Below are 13,796 nucleotides of genomic sequence, written 5' to 3' on the forward strand. Positions count from 1 at the left end.
AAACAGCATAATAACAGCATAGATGTAAACCAAGAAAGGCACACACTACATACACAAAGTCTAACCAGGCATTTTCTTCCTCAAGTAATTCTTATACAAAATCATGTCTGAAACCCAGAACACTACACATTTCCCCAGTTTTAGTTTAGAGATAAGGAAAGATTGGCCTGGCCCACTAGGATCCCTCTTTATGTTTGTGAACTTTATAGTCTATACATTTAGAGTGATGTGATAATCAAACACTCTAGAAGTCTAGAATGAAAGAGTATATAAGAGAATTGACAGCAACGTTCCCTCTCAGGAGCGCGCATGTGCAATTGCGCACTGCTCAAGCGTCCTCTGCGCACGGCAAATCTATGCCATGCACAAAATCAAATAAAAAAATAAGCGCATAACAATTTTCGACACGACACGGACACGACAGAGAAAACCGTTTTCGTCATCATTGTTCAAATATTGTAGCGTCTGTCGAGATGCTTTGAGGACATGAATTCCATCCATCACTTTACTGAGCAAAACTCTTTACTGTCGGCCATAAACACATCACCAAAACATTAGTAAAAAAAAATGATATCTAGCAAAACTGGTCATTTTCTGCAGTACAAACCAGACCAAAAGCAACTTTGTTATATCAACAGCAGCCGCTCGCTCTCTCACGTGCGCCAACACTTGCACATATGGCACTTAGCCAGTGATGCGTTTACAGCCACACAAAAAGTCGGACAACTCCAACACCACACATAAAGTGTCATTCCAGGTCGTTACACTATGATTTACCAATCAAATGTGTGCTTATTCTAGTGTGATTTATTAGGAATCTTAATTTATAAATATTAATCATTAAATGCTGTTAGTATATTAAATAAATACTAATAAAAATATATTTTTTACAAACAGGAAGTTGCAGGAATGTACACATGATCCCCCGCTTACATCTCATTGTGCAACATGTGAATGTTTTAATGGGAACTAAATGCAATGTCTGAAAGGGGTACAAATTATTTCCAAAGCAGGACCTCCACCCAGACAAACAATACAAGTACACAGTTCATGAAAAACAATATTTTTTGTTATTGTCATTATAAGTGGGCCTAAACACTTATATTAGAAATGGAAATGACTGCTGTCATTTGATTCTAATAATAAGAGAATGTTGTCTGTCTATCTGTGTTGGCCCTGTGATGAGGTGGGGACTTGTCCAGGGTGTACTCTGCCTTCCGCCCGAATGCAGCTGAGATAGGCTCCAGCGACCCCGAAAGGGACAAGCGGTAGAAAATGGATGGATGGATGGAGATGTAAGTTGTTATTTAGTGAGGTTTGGGACAGGTGTGCTGCTGGTGTAGCCACAGTGTGCACGTCTAAAGTTGCTCACATGGACTCCACTCAATGCTCAGGGACTTTTTGCATTTGCTCACACATGAACAATTAGAGGGAACATTGATTGACAGAGTGTGTACCTTCAGCGGTGAATGGTGGTGGTGGTGGAGGTGAAGTGGCATCAGAGTCTCTGTCTCTCTTTACTAGCTTCGTCGAAGCATGTTGCTATGTAGCTTGTTTCAGCAGATTTGAATTGCTGTTTTGGGCAGTAGATGGCATCTTTGATCCAAAGCACAATTTACATTTAACTAAAATGTTATTTTCTTTGTGCTCGACAAAAGAAAAGTAGTGAAAATATCTCCATGTTAGCAAACTCGACTTCTGGCTTCGCCATGATCAGACACGCCCCCCCCCCCCCCCCCCCCCCCCCTCGCTCCTCACACTCAGACACACCCACACAAAGCACATGTCTCTCTCTCTTCTCCGGCTTGTGACACAAGAAGAATCAGAACGACACAGCAGCCCTCCGATAAAACACACTTTATACTACATAAAAAGTAACGTAAAATAACGCAGTAATGCATCATGTAGTAACGGTAACGGAGTTACTGAATATAAAAAAATAACGCGTTAGATTACTAGTTACCGCCGAAACTAACGGCGTTACAGTAACGCGTTACTTTGTAACGCGTTAGTCCCAACACTGGTGATGACATTGTCAACCTCACAAAGCCAGGAAAGACCTGGCGCCTCTGCCCCAAACATTTCTGAAGATGTGAAAAAAATGTTAGTCTCTTACAACAGATAACTAAATAACTCCAACTGTAATCAAACTACTGTTGTGTCTTACTTGAAATGAAACCTATAACATCCATCCATCCATCCATTTTCTACCACTTATTCCCTTTTGGGGTCGCGGGGGGCGCTGGAGCCTATCTCAGCTACAATCGGGCGGAAGGCGGAGTACACCCTGGACAAGTCGCCACCTCATCGCAGGGCCAACACAGATAGACAGACAACATTCACACTCACATCCACACATTAGGGCCAATTTAGTGTTGCCAATCAACCTATCCCCAGGTGCATGTCTTTGGAGGTGGGAGGAAGCCGGAGTACCCGGAGGGAACCCACGCAGTCACGGGGAGAACATGCAAACTCCACACAGAAAGATCCCGAGCCCGGGATTGAACCCAAGACTACTCAGGACCTTCGTATTGTGAGGCAGATGCACTAACCCCTCTGCCACCGTGAAGCCCAACCTATAACATAATTATGTGAATTACCGTATTTTACGGACCATAGGGCGCACCGGATTATAAGGCGCAATGCCGATGAGCGGGTCTAGTCGGTCTATTTTCATACAAAAGGCGAATTATAGGGCGCATTAAAAGGGTCATATTATGATTTTTTTTTTCTAAATGTAAAACACTTCCTTGTGGTCTACATAACATGTAATGGTGGTTCTTTGGTCAAAATGTTGCATTAGATTATGTTTTACAGATCATCTTCAGTCGCTTAAGGATGTGCCGTTTTGTGGGCGGTCTTATTTACGTGGCTCACCTTCGACAGCGCCTTCTCCCCGTCATCTTTGTTGTAGCGGTGTAGCGTGCAAGGACGGGAGTGGAAGAAGTGTCAAAAGATGGAGCTAGCTGTTTTAATTACATTCAGACTTTACTTCAATCAATAACGGAGCAGCTTCTCCTCATCCGTGGCTCACTAGTGCAACAACAACGCCGGAAATGCGTCTCGTGAAAAACCGTCCGACCGAAGTTCTTTGAGTGAATTACGTAAACTCACTACACTGGTAGTTTTTACCGTTTCCATAGCGAGATATAAGTTAGAAAATTAGCACTACTTTATGTTATAAATGGCCACAGCAGAGGGTGAATGTCCCATAACAAGAAGATAGTGAAAAAGAAGAAGCTTATCGACTACGGTATCGGCACGGACTACAGTGACGGATGTGCGCAAATTTTCAGGATTTATGCAGATCTCAAATACACATCGGCAGGTACCAGAAGGTAAGAAAAGTTGGTTTTGTATAATATTGCGAAACAAAATGCCAGATAATGTCTGCTAATGGGTGCCATTTTGCGGTCCTTATACACATACCATAGTAATACTTGTATCTCTGACTACGGTAGCTGTAATGGGCCGACAATCCATCAAGCGGTGCGGCTTCAAAGTCATACTAAAACATTTTGACAGATTTTTGAGTGCCATGTGTAGTGTTCTTTATTTTCAATGGAACATTTAAAGTTTTGGTGTTGTTTACTGCCGTCATATTGCAGTCTACACGTATCCCTTATGTGTGACTACCAACTACTGGCCACACTTATCATTACACCATGTACCAAATAAAATTGCTTCGAGGTCGGTAAGCATAACCAGAATTATTCCGTACATTAGGCGCACCGGGTTATAAGGCACACTGTCGATTTTTGAGAAAATTAAAGGATTTTAAGTGCGCCTTATAGTCCGGAAAATACGGTATATATTATCTATTTTGGATATGTCGATGCTTTTCACTTCATAGGAACAGTTTGCAGAAGGTCATTTCTGTTCACCAGTGCATAAAGCAACGTCCATAAAAGCATGTTTGATGTGGAAGAACTTGACCTCAACCTTATCAAACACCCCTGGGATGAACTTAGTGACTTCTAACCTCTTTCTTCTCAATAAATGGCCGCTCTATTAGCCAGGTGTCCCAACACTTTCGTTATGTCGTATATTTTCAAATAAAGTTTGCAGATGTACTTCTGATGCTGTCCTTGGCTGCTGCACACATATATATATATATATATATATATATATATATATATATATATATATATATATACACACACATATACTGTAAGAGCTTTCCAGTCCTGCTTTAAGGAATATTGCCGTGATGTGACAAGGGCAATAAAATAATCTTCCTTTCATTCGTCTTTCCTTCATCTCCCTTTCGCTCTTATCCTGCTCGCCACTTTGTCTGTCACTCATTGGGAGCGGTCGGCCTTGGTGAAGAGTTTGGCGAAACATCATTAGAGGAAAAAGGGGGAAGTGAACATGTCAAGTGGCTGACAGTTGGACTCTTTTCTCTCTTAAGAAGGAAATACATTAAAATGTGCAAATAATATATTCCTAAGAATATGTGCACACTTTTATTTCTTTTGATGGTCATTAGGTGAGCACGGCATGGAGTACTTTGCAATGTTGAAATTATTTCTGGGTTGATGGAGTGAAATTTAACAGAGACACCAGCTGCCAAAGTGTGTGTTTGCGTGTGTGGCCATGTGCACACAAATACAGAATTCAATGACCTATCATCCGTGTTATGTACAGTCTGATGTGATGCTTTATGCAGTGTTAGCAGCAAAATACAAAGCTGCGTCTAAACCTCTGACTAAAAAAAAACAAAAAACACTGAAACGCTGCTTGAAGTCCCTACATGTAAACTATCTTGCCCATCAATATATGAAACGTCATTTTAACACAATATAAAGCATATACCAGTTGTACGCACTATCGCCATTCATGTATCTTCTCAAGGGACAATGCTATTTATAGAAATGAAACTAGAACGCCTTATTTGAAAATATGTTGTGAGTGACATGACAATACTGTAGTTATCACAGCTAGGCAATAACTATGCTATTAATACACATTTTTCAAAAAACATGACACTAATATGTTGATGATGAAGCAACTGACTTCATAAATCTGACACTAATATGAAATTGAACATTTATTCGAACGCGGAAGACACTTCTTGTTGGTTGGGAGATTTACTGTTGGATGGAAAGACTGATTGTCATTTACTAAGTGTTGAACTTCCCTAACCTGACAAGCTCTTGTAAAATGTTGAGGTGCAAAATAAATCTGATTGATAAAATGTCCTCTGTGATTGTGACGACCGGGGCGCATGGTGATGCGGGGTTCGTTCTCTCAGGAATGCAGACGGGCGTCAGACACAGCGTGCAGGTAAGAAAGTATTTATTTAATAAATAAATTATACTGGAACAAAGAAAAGGGTGCTCATAGCACATAAGGTAAAAACTAAGTAAGACTAGCGTGGAAGCTAACAGGTACAGAGCAAGAACCAAAAGTCGTCTACTGTTGCAAAAAGCAAACTATGAAGCAAGAACGAATGACAGGGAGGGCAGGCTTAAATAATAATGTCAGTGATGACAAACGCGGCAGGTGAAAATAATAAGCAGCCATGGCAACAAACTCAGGTGTACAAAACAGGCACTCAAGGAGTCCAAAACTAACCAAAAACACAAGTATCTTGAAAACGTAAACAAAAAAATATGATCCGGGCAGCGGATCATAACAGTGATCGCCTTCTCAATTTCAGGCAGGCTAAAATTAGACTTAGACTTATACTTAGACAAACTTTATTGATCCACAAGGGAAATTGTTCCACACAGTAGCTCAGTTACAAAGGATGGGAAGTATAATGCAGGTATAAAGTAGACAAAACATGTACCATAGTAGCAATATAAAATATAACATGCAAAACCCAAAACCAGTGAAGTTGGCACGCTGTGCAAATCGCAAACAAAAACAGAATACAATGATTTGCAAATCCTTTTCAACCTATATTCAATTGAACAGACTCCAAAGTCAAGATACTCAACGCTCGAACTGGAAAACCTTGTTATTATTGCAAATATTAGCTCATTTTGAATTTGATGCCCGCAACATGTTTCTAAAAAGCTGGGACAGGTGGCAAAAAAGACTGAGAAAGTTGAGGAATGCTCATCAAACGCTTTTTGGAACATCCCACAGGTGAACAGGCTAATTGGGAACAGGTGGGTGCCATGATTGGGTATAAAAGCAGCTTCCATGAAATGCTCAGTCATTCACAAACAAGGATGGGGCGAGGGTCACCACTGTGTGAACAAATGCGTGAGCAAATTGCCCAACAGTTTAAGAACAACATTTCTCAGAGAGCTATTGCAAAGAATTTAGGGATTTCTCCAGCTACGGTCTGTAATATCATCAAAAGATTCAGAGAATCCGGAGATATCATTGCACGTAAGCGATGATATTACGGACCTTCGATTCCTCAGACGGTACTGCATCAAAAAGCAACATCAGAGTGTAAAGGATATCACCAAATGGGCTCAGGAACACTCAGAAAACCACTGTCAGTAACTACAGTTTGTCACTACATCTGTAAGTGCAAGTTAAAACTCTACTATGCAAAATGAAAGACATTTATCAAGAATCCAATCTAATCCAATCCCCTTTATTTGTATAGCACAGGGGTCACCAACCTTTTTGAAACCAAGAGCTACTTCTTGGGTACTGATTAATGCGAAGGGCTACCAGTTTGATACACACTTAAATAAATTGCCAGAAATAGCCAATTTGCTCAATTTACCTTTAACTGTATGTTATTATTAATAATTAATGATATTTATCTTTGTGGAAACACTGATCATCTTAATGATTTCTCACAATAAATATATATAGAAACAGATAAATATTAATATGCAACACTTTATTTTTATATTTTCTCTAAGTGCACATTTTTCAAATGGAACATTTTCAAATGATCACTTCTAAGACAGTCTTGTGAAATCACAATATCCCATTTTAACTAGCTAGCCACTAACATTTTTTTAACAAATCATGAATTACTTTGCACCGTGTTTGTACAAATAATAACTCATGTAAAATACAAAAGTCAACTCTCAAATTTTTAAATAAATCATGTCACACTTTGAACTGGATACCAAATCTGTTATCTGTTTCTTTGTCAGTTAGTGAAGACCAAGTCTTTAAAATACTTTCTTGGGTTTTCAAATTCTATTTGAGTTTTGTCTCTCTTAGAATTAAAAATGTCGAGTAAAGTGAGACCAGCTTGCTAGTAAATAAATACAATTTTAAAAATAGAGGCAGCTCACTGGTAAGTGCTGCTATTTAAGCTATTTTTAGAACAGGCCAGCGGGCTACTCATCTGGTCCTTACGGGCTACCTGGTGCCCGCGGGCACCGCGTTGGTGACCCCTGGTATAGCACATTTAAACAACAGAAATGTGTCCAAAGTGCTGCACAACAATATTAAAACCAATATTCAAATATTATCCTTAGCTCCACCAATGACTGTATAAAAACAAAAAATAAATAAATATAAAACCAATATAAAAATAAATATGATTCAAAACAATTTTAAAGGGTAAAACCAATTAAAACAATAAATAGAAATCAAAATTTAAAAAACACAGAGGACCACACAACAGTGTTAAAAGCCATAGAGTAAAAGTGGGTGATGATGAGACTTAAAACACTGCACTGTTGGAGCAGTTCGAACATGGAGGGGCAGAGCGTTCCAGAGCTTAGGGCCGACCACAGAGAAGGCCCTGTCTCCCCTGGTTTTAAGTCTCGTCTTGGGCACCACGAGCTGGAGCTGGCTCTCGGACATCAGAGCGCGCGCAGGAGTGTAATTTGGATGAGGTCAGAGATATAATGAGTTGCCAGTCCATGCAAAGCTTTAAAAGCAAACAGCAAGGTTTTAAAATCAATCCTAAAATGAACAGGGAGCCAGTGCAAAGTCTCAAGAATTGTGGTTATATGCTCGCGTTTCCTGGCCCCTGTTAAAAGTCGTGCTGCCGCGTTCTGGACTAAGTGCAACCGGGAGAGAGCTTTTTGGCTAACGCCAGCATAAAGTGCATTGCAGTAGTCCAGGCGACTTGAAATAAAAGCATGCACGACTTGTTCAAAAAGGTTAAAAGATAAAAACGGTTTTACCTTTGCTAAAAGACGAAGATGATAAAAACACGATTTTAAAACGCCATTGACTTGTTTGTCAAGTTTAAAATGGCTGTCTATAGTGACGCCAAGGCTGGTGACTTTGGGACGCACATAATTTTGCAATGGTCCCAAGTCAGTGAGGGCTGGACCAAAAACAAAAATTTCAGTTTTTCCCTCATTCAACACCCAGAAACGCCGCCGGCTTCGCTTGGCTCGAGCTCATCTAAGATGGACTGATGCACAACATACACATTAACTTGACCGTATACTGCTTGTATAGCATTATAGATGAATTACTTATTGTCTAAATATCTGAAATCCATGAGCGATGCAATAATATTGTTATGTTATGGCAGGCCTGGCCAACCCGCGACTCGCGAGCCTCATGCAGCTCTTTGGCTGGTTTCATGCGGCTCTTAACTCTATTACTGTCCACAAGATGTAGACGCGACAAACTCTTTGATGTTGGAGGCCCACTTTGCCTGTACTGTACTGTAGTATAACTACTGTGCCTGGCGTTCGCTGGGACAAAAAACACTACATTTCCCAAAATGCAGCGCAACCGAGACACACGGCCGCTTCATTGACTCCCGCTCAGCACAAAGAGGGCGTTTTCTCAAAATCTAGCTTGTAAAACACCGTTGCGTTCAACACGCGACATCTTTTATCGGCCGTGACACTAACGATGCAGCGCAGAATTGTTAAAAAGCCGTCCTGAGTGAAAGAAAAGATCATCACGAGAAAAAAAAGGAAATACTTGGATTACAATACTCGGATTACTTTTTTCGCCTGGCTTAAGCCGGTTTGAGTTGCACATAAGAAGAAGAAGCCGAAGCCGGTTTGAGTGACGTCAAACGTGCATGTGCGTGAGATCACAGTAGTAAACAATTTGTGACAAGTTCACTCTCAAAATGGCAGGGGAAAAAAGCACAGCAAAATGAAAATATGAAGAAGAACACAGGACATTACTAACAGAGTGGGAGAGTTTATATCTTTTTGTTGAACGTAATGGCAAGCCATTCTGCCTTATATGTCAGTCGTCATTAGCGCATTTCAAAGCTTCAAATCTTCAGCGTCACTTCAGCTCACTCCATGCTAACATCGACCAGGAAATTCCAAACGGGACAGAACTCCGCAAGCACAAGTTGGTCACTTTGAAAAGTCAGGCAGAAAAGCAGAAACTGTTTTTCCCCATACAGAAACTAACTGCAATAGCCACGGATGGAGCACCAGCCATGATCGGATCTGCGAATGGGCTTGTGGGGCTGTGCAAAAGCTGACGAAACATTTCCCGAGTTTTGGAATTTTCACTGCATTATCCACAGGAAGCAACTCGGGTCTAAATCATTGAATTTAGACAAAATCATGAAGCCTGTGATGGAAATCGTCAACTACATCCGCACACATGCACTTAACCACAGGCAATTCAGGAATCTTATTGCTGAGCTGGACCAAGGGCTTCCAGGTGACCTGCCGCCGCACTGCACTGAGGTGGCTGTCAAAAGGCAAGGTACTCTCTCGCTTTTTTGAGCTTTTGGATGCTGTGGAACTGTTCATGGAAGAGAAGGACAAGGACTATCCCGAGCTCTCGGACCTCGAGTGGATTATGGATCTGGCCTTTTTGGTCGACATGCTGTGTCACTTGGACAGACTGAACCTGACCCTGCAGGGTAAGTTAAGAATGCTGCCTGACCTGGTGCAAAGTGTGTTTGCGTTCGTCAACAAACTGAAGCTGTTCAAGGCTCATATTCAAAAGGGAGATTTAACGCATTTTCCCACTCTGCTAAAAGCCAGCGGGCAAGTCGCCAGCGCCAGAGACAGATATGCGACACTAGTTGAAAACCTGCACAAAAGCTTTGTGACCCGGTTCCGTGATCTACATCTGAAAAGTCCACAGATTACATTCCTCGTCGACCCATTTAATGCGGATACGAATTGTTTGAAAGCCCCGCTCGTCACAGATGAGGCCGCGGCTGAGTTGGAGATGATCGATCTTTGTGAGGAGGACCAACTGAAAGCTGCTTGAAGGGAAGGGACCATTGAGTTCTGGAAAAGTGTGCCAATGGAAAAATACCCCAATGTCAAACGCTTAAGATACTGTCAATGTTTGGGTCAACATACGTCTGCGAGTCTGTGTTTTCTACCCTGAAACATGTGAAATCAAAGCATCGATCTGTTCTGACTGACACCCATGTGAAAGAATTGCTTCGAGTGGCAACAACAGAATACAAGCCAGATTTGATGAGGATTGTCCACGACAAGGAATGCCAGAAGTCCCACTAAGCAACATGCAGAGGTGTGTGTGTGTGTGTGTGTGTGTGTGTGTGTGTGTGTGTGTGTGTGTGTGTGTGTGTGTGTGTGTGTGTGTGTGTGTGTGTGTGTGTGTGTGTGTGTGTGTGTGTGTGTGTGTGTGAGGAAGGGATGGGGTGATGCTCATGTGTGCCCACGTGTAGGATGTGGCTCTTTCCAGTAACACAGTAAAAAAAAAGTGTCTCTTAGTCTCTGACTGGTTGGCCACCCCTGTGTTATGGTGTCAGTGTATTTTGAAAATGCATGCGGTTACAGTATGGTACATCACACTTTTACAGTTTCAAATTTCAACATGTTCGAAAAGGAGAGGGAAGAAGCAGAGCTTGCTCAATCCTACCCACTTTCCATTTCTTAGCCATTGCTAGCACATTTATTCACTTCATGTACTCAATCTGTTTGACAAACAAAAAAGTAGCAGATAAATAATCAATAAAGTTTACATGAATAAACAGCTTTTAATAAATTGTGATTCATGTAATTTGCTAAATATGTGATGTATGTTAGATTATGACAAATGTTTCAATAAGGTCCAAAAGGGAATAAGCGATAGAAAATGGATGGATGGATGGATCTTTATCAGGGTTCTTCTTCCTTGTACTTAATAAACACTTGGAAAAGTTTTTAAGTGTTGTACATGCATACAAATGTTTAAAGTTGAAATTTTCTCCAAGGTAATATTTCTCCTCTTTTGATGAGAATAATTGTTTTACATTCTTGGGGAGCAGGTTGTAGTTTGCTTTGTGCATAAATCAATATTTTAATGTTTTATCCTAGCTGACTTCTTTTTTAACACAGTTAGTGAATTGAGCATTAATTTGTAGTTATTTCTCCATATTTCTACACAATAACTAAAACATGGTAACACTAGCAAGCAGTAGAGAATATGGAGTGATTTCTAGTCCAGAGCATGTTTTACTTGGTTTATTATTGAAATATTTCCTGCTATTTTATGTTATATATTGTTTATAGGCATTTTCCAGGTTATTTTATCGTCTATTATTACACCCAGAAATGTGATTTATCTTACTCTTTCAATGTCTACTCTGTTTATTTGTATTTGTATTTGACTTTCTCTCCTGCTGTTACTGACTAGCCTTATTTAAATGTTACCGAGAACAGATGAAATTAACAAGTTAAAAAGATGGTTTGACAAAAACAGACTATCTTTTTAACTTGTTAATTTCATCTGTTCTCATTTTTATTAGCTTCTGTGCTTCTACGCCGGAAATTATTTTAAAAGATTCTGACGTGTGAATGCCCAGCTTCACATATTGCTTCCTGTTGGTTAAGTAACTTGTAACTCAGTTCATGCCCAAACCCTCTGATGCCAAAGCGTTGTATTTGTTAATCAAGATATTATGGTTAATTTTGTCAAATATTTTGGTAGTACCGTAAACACTGCGGCTGCACACTGTTTACCAGTCATGACCCGGTGTGGACCACTCCTCTCTGACATGTTTGAAGACCTCCTACGACCCTCTGCTTGCCCCCAATTGACTGGACTCTCACATTATCATGAATAATGCAATAACTGTACCCACTTGACATCCATTGCAGCCGTTCACCCAAGAGGGGGGTCCCCACATCTGCTGTACCTTTCCAAGGTTTCGGAATTTTCCTATTTTGGGTTTAGAGTTTTTCTTTGCCCGGATATGGGTTTCAGATCAGAGGATGTCACTGTAGTTTGTGCAGCCTTTTCAAAGTTTTTGAAAACTTCCGACGCACTTGTGATTAAGGTTTATATAAGTAAACTTTGATTGATTGATTGATTGATTGATTGATTGATTGATTGATTGATTGATTAATTGATTGACCATCAATTGCATTACTAATTTCCTTCATTATTTTGATTAGAGACATCGATGTTGAAATGTATCCGTTTGCCCGCAAGCATCCCACTCATGAATTTGTCCAATCTGTTGAATAATTTTTTTTAATTATTTTTGAAAATTCTGGATTTAAGGAAAGGTCTATAGTTTCTAAATTGGTGTTAGGTTTTATATATTGGTACAACTTTTTATATATTTTTAATCTTGTTCGGGAATTAGTTGCTGACGTTCTTTTGTCATGATCCGTTACCCGGATCATGTTTGGTTTAGTTAAAGACTCCCTCAGTTCTGTTTCAGCACCCCTGGGTTTCTGTTTTCTTTGATGCCATGAGTGCTGATTATTTTCACCTGCCTCTGATTAGTTTCCGGGATGTTCACCTGCTCCCGGGCACTGATCAAAGAGCTATTTATTCCTGCTTTTCGCCACACTCGGTCTGGCTGTCTTGTTTGCTTCACACAACAGTTACGTTGAATACCTTTTTGATTCCTGAGCGAAGCTTCGCCATTTGTTTGTCTGTTTCTATGCTAAGCTTTCGCGCCAGCTTTTTCCTTAGCTTTCTGTGCTATCAGCACGCTTTCCTGTACTTTTGTATTTTGAACGATTTATGGAGAATAAATCATTATCCTACCTGTTCGCTGCCTCCGGAGTTCCGTCTGCATCCTGGGAAAACGATTCGTGCATTAACATGCGACCTCGCCGTAACATCTTACATTTTTATTTTCAATAACTTTTTTAATCCTTTTCTTATTAATTCCGTTACAATCAATTAAGGTCTTGAGTTTGCATTTATTTACAATTTTATTTTTTTCCTCTGTGATGTCAGTGAAGAACATCGAGCTGGGATTTCTGTCTGGTATAAGTCAAGTCCTCAGTTGACAAAGGATCTGGGCTCTTTTCTTCCAGACTTGGTAAGTTATTGAAGCTTTCAAGTACTTTGTTCATATCATCCTTTTTTATGTCTTTTCTGACTTCACAGCAGTCTGGAAAAGCACAAATTAAAGGAGATTTGGGTCATCTCGTCTCCTTCAGCGGACATTTGACTGCTAATCCGTGAACTCTATGAGGATCTCTGTCACTGTGCTCACTGGCTTCTTAAAGTAGAGTACCATCTATTCAGACAACGTGGTCGACAGAATGTGTCGGATGGACGTTTGCATTGAAGTCCACTGAAGCATTTTAGAGACTTCTGGCTCGTTTCGCCTGAAGACACAATGCGTATGAAAGTAAAGAGGCGTGACTTTGAAAGGGGCGTTCACAACATCTCATGTCTTGTCCACAACAAAAAGGTAGTGCTAGTTAGTATGCAGCCGGTGTTATTGGGTGGTAACTGCACCGTATGTTGTAAATCCCCACTGGTAAACTTCTGAATGGCTGCTGTCTTTGGGCACAGAATGTTGGGTATTGTGTTGCGTCCATTCACATGTCCACGGGCTAAACTGTGAATTCAGTTGGTGTGGATCGGGGTTGCTGGGACCCTGCCAGGGCGAGCCTCTGTGATACAACACTTTTCATGCTTCCCGATGCTGCATGGGGCAAATGGAGTTCTGTGACCCTGTCTAAAGCTTCACAAAGCACCACCCGGGGTCGCCA

General features: G+C 40.6%; 1 protein-coding gene across 2 annotated transcripts in view; it reads left to right on the plus strand.

Moving 5' to 3' along the window:
- Nucleotides 1-13,796, plus strand: part of LOC133618926 (neurocan core protein-like) — a 115,656-nt gene that overhangs the window by 38,335 nt on the left and 63,525 nt on the right. For both annotated transcript variants that reach the window (XM_061979768.2, XM_061979770.2), the window contains one exon: nucleotides 13,030-13,114. The gene's annotated coding sequence lies outside the window, so the exon portion shown is untranslated. The remainder of the gene's footprint in view (nucleotides 1-13,029; nucleotides 13,115-13,796) is intronic.

Source organism: Nerophis lumbriciformis, linkage group LG19 (genome assembly GCF_033978685.3).
Source record: "Nerophis lumbriciformis linkage group LG19, RoL_Nlum_v2.1, whole genome shotgun sequence".
Classification (NCBI taxonomy): domain Eukaryota; kingdom Metazoa; phylum Chordata; class Actinopteri; order Syngnathiformes; family Syngnathidae; genus Nerophis; species Nerophis lumbriciformis.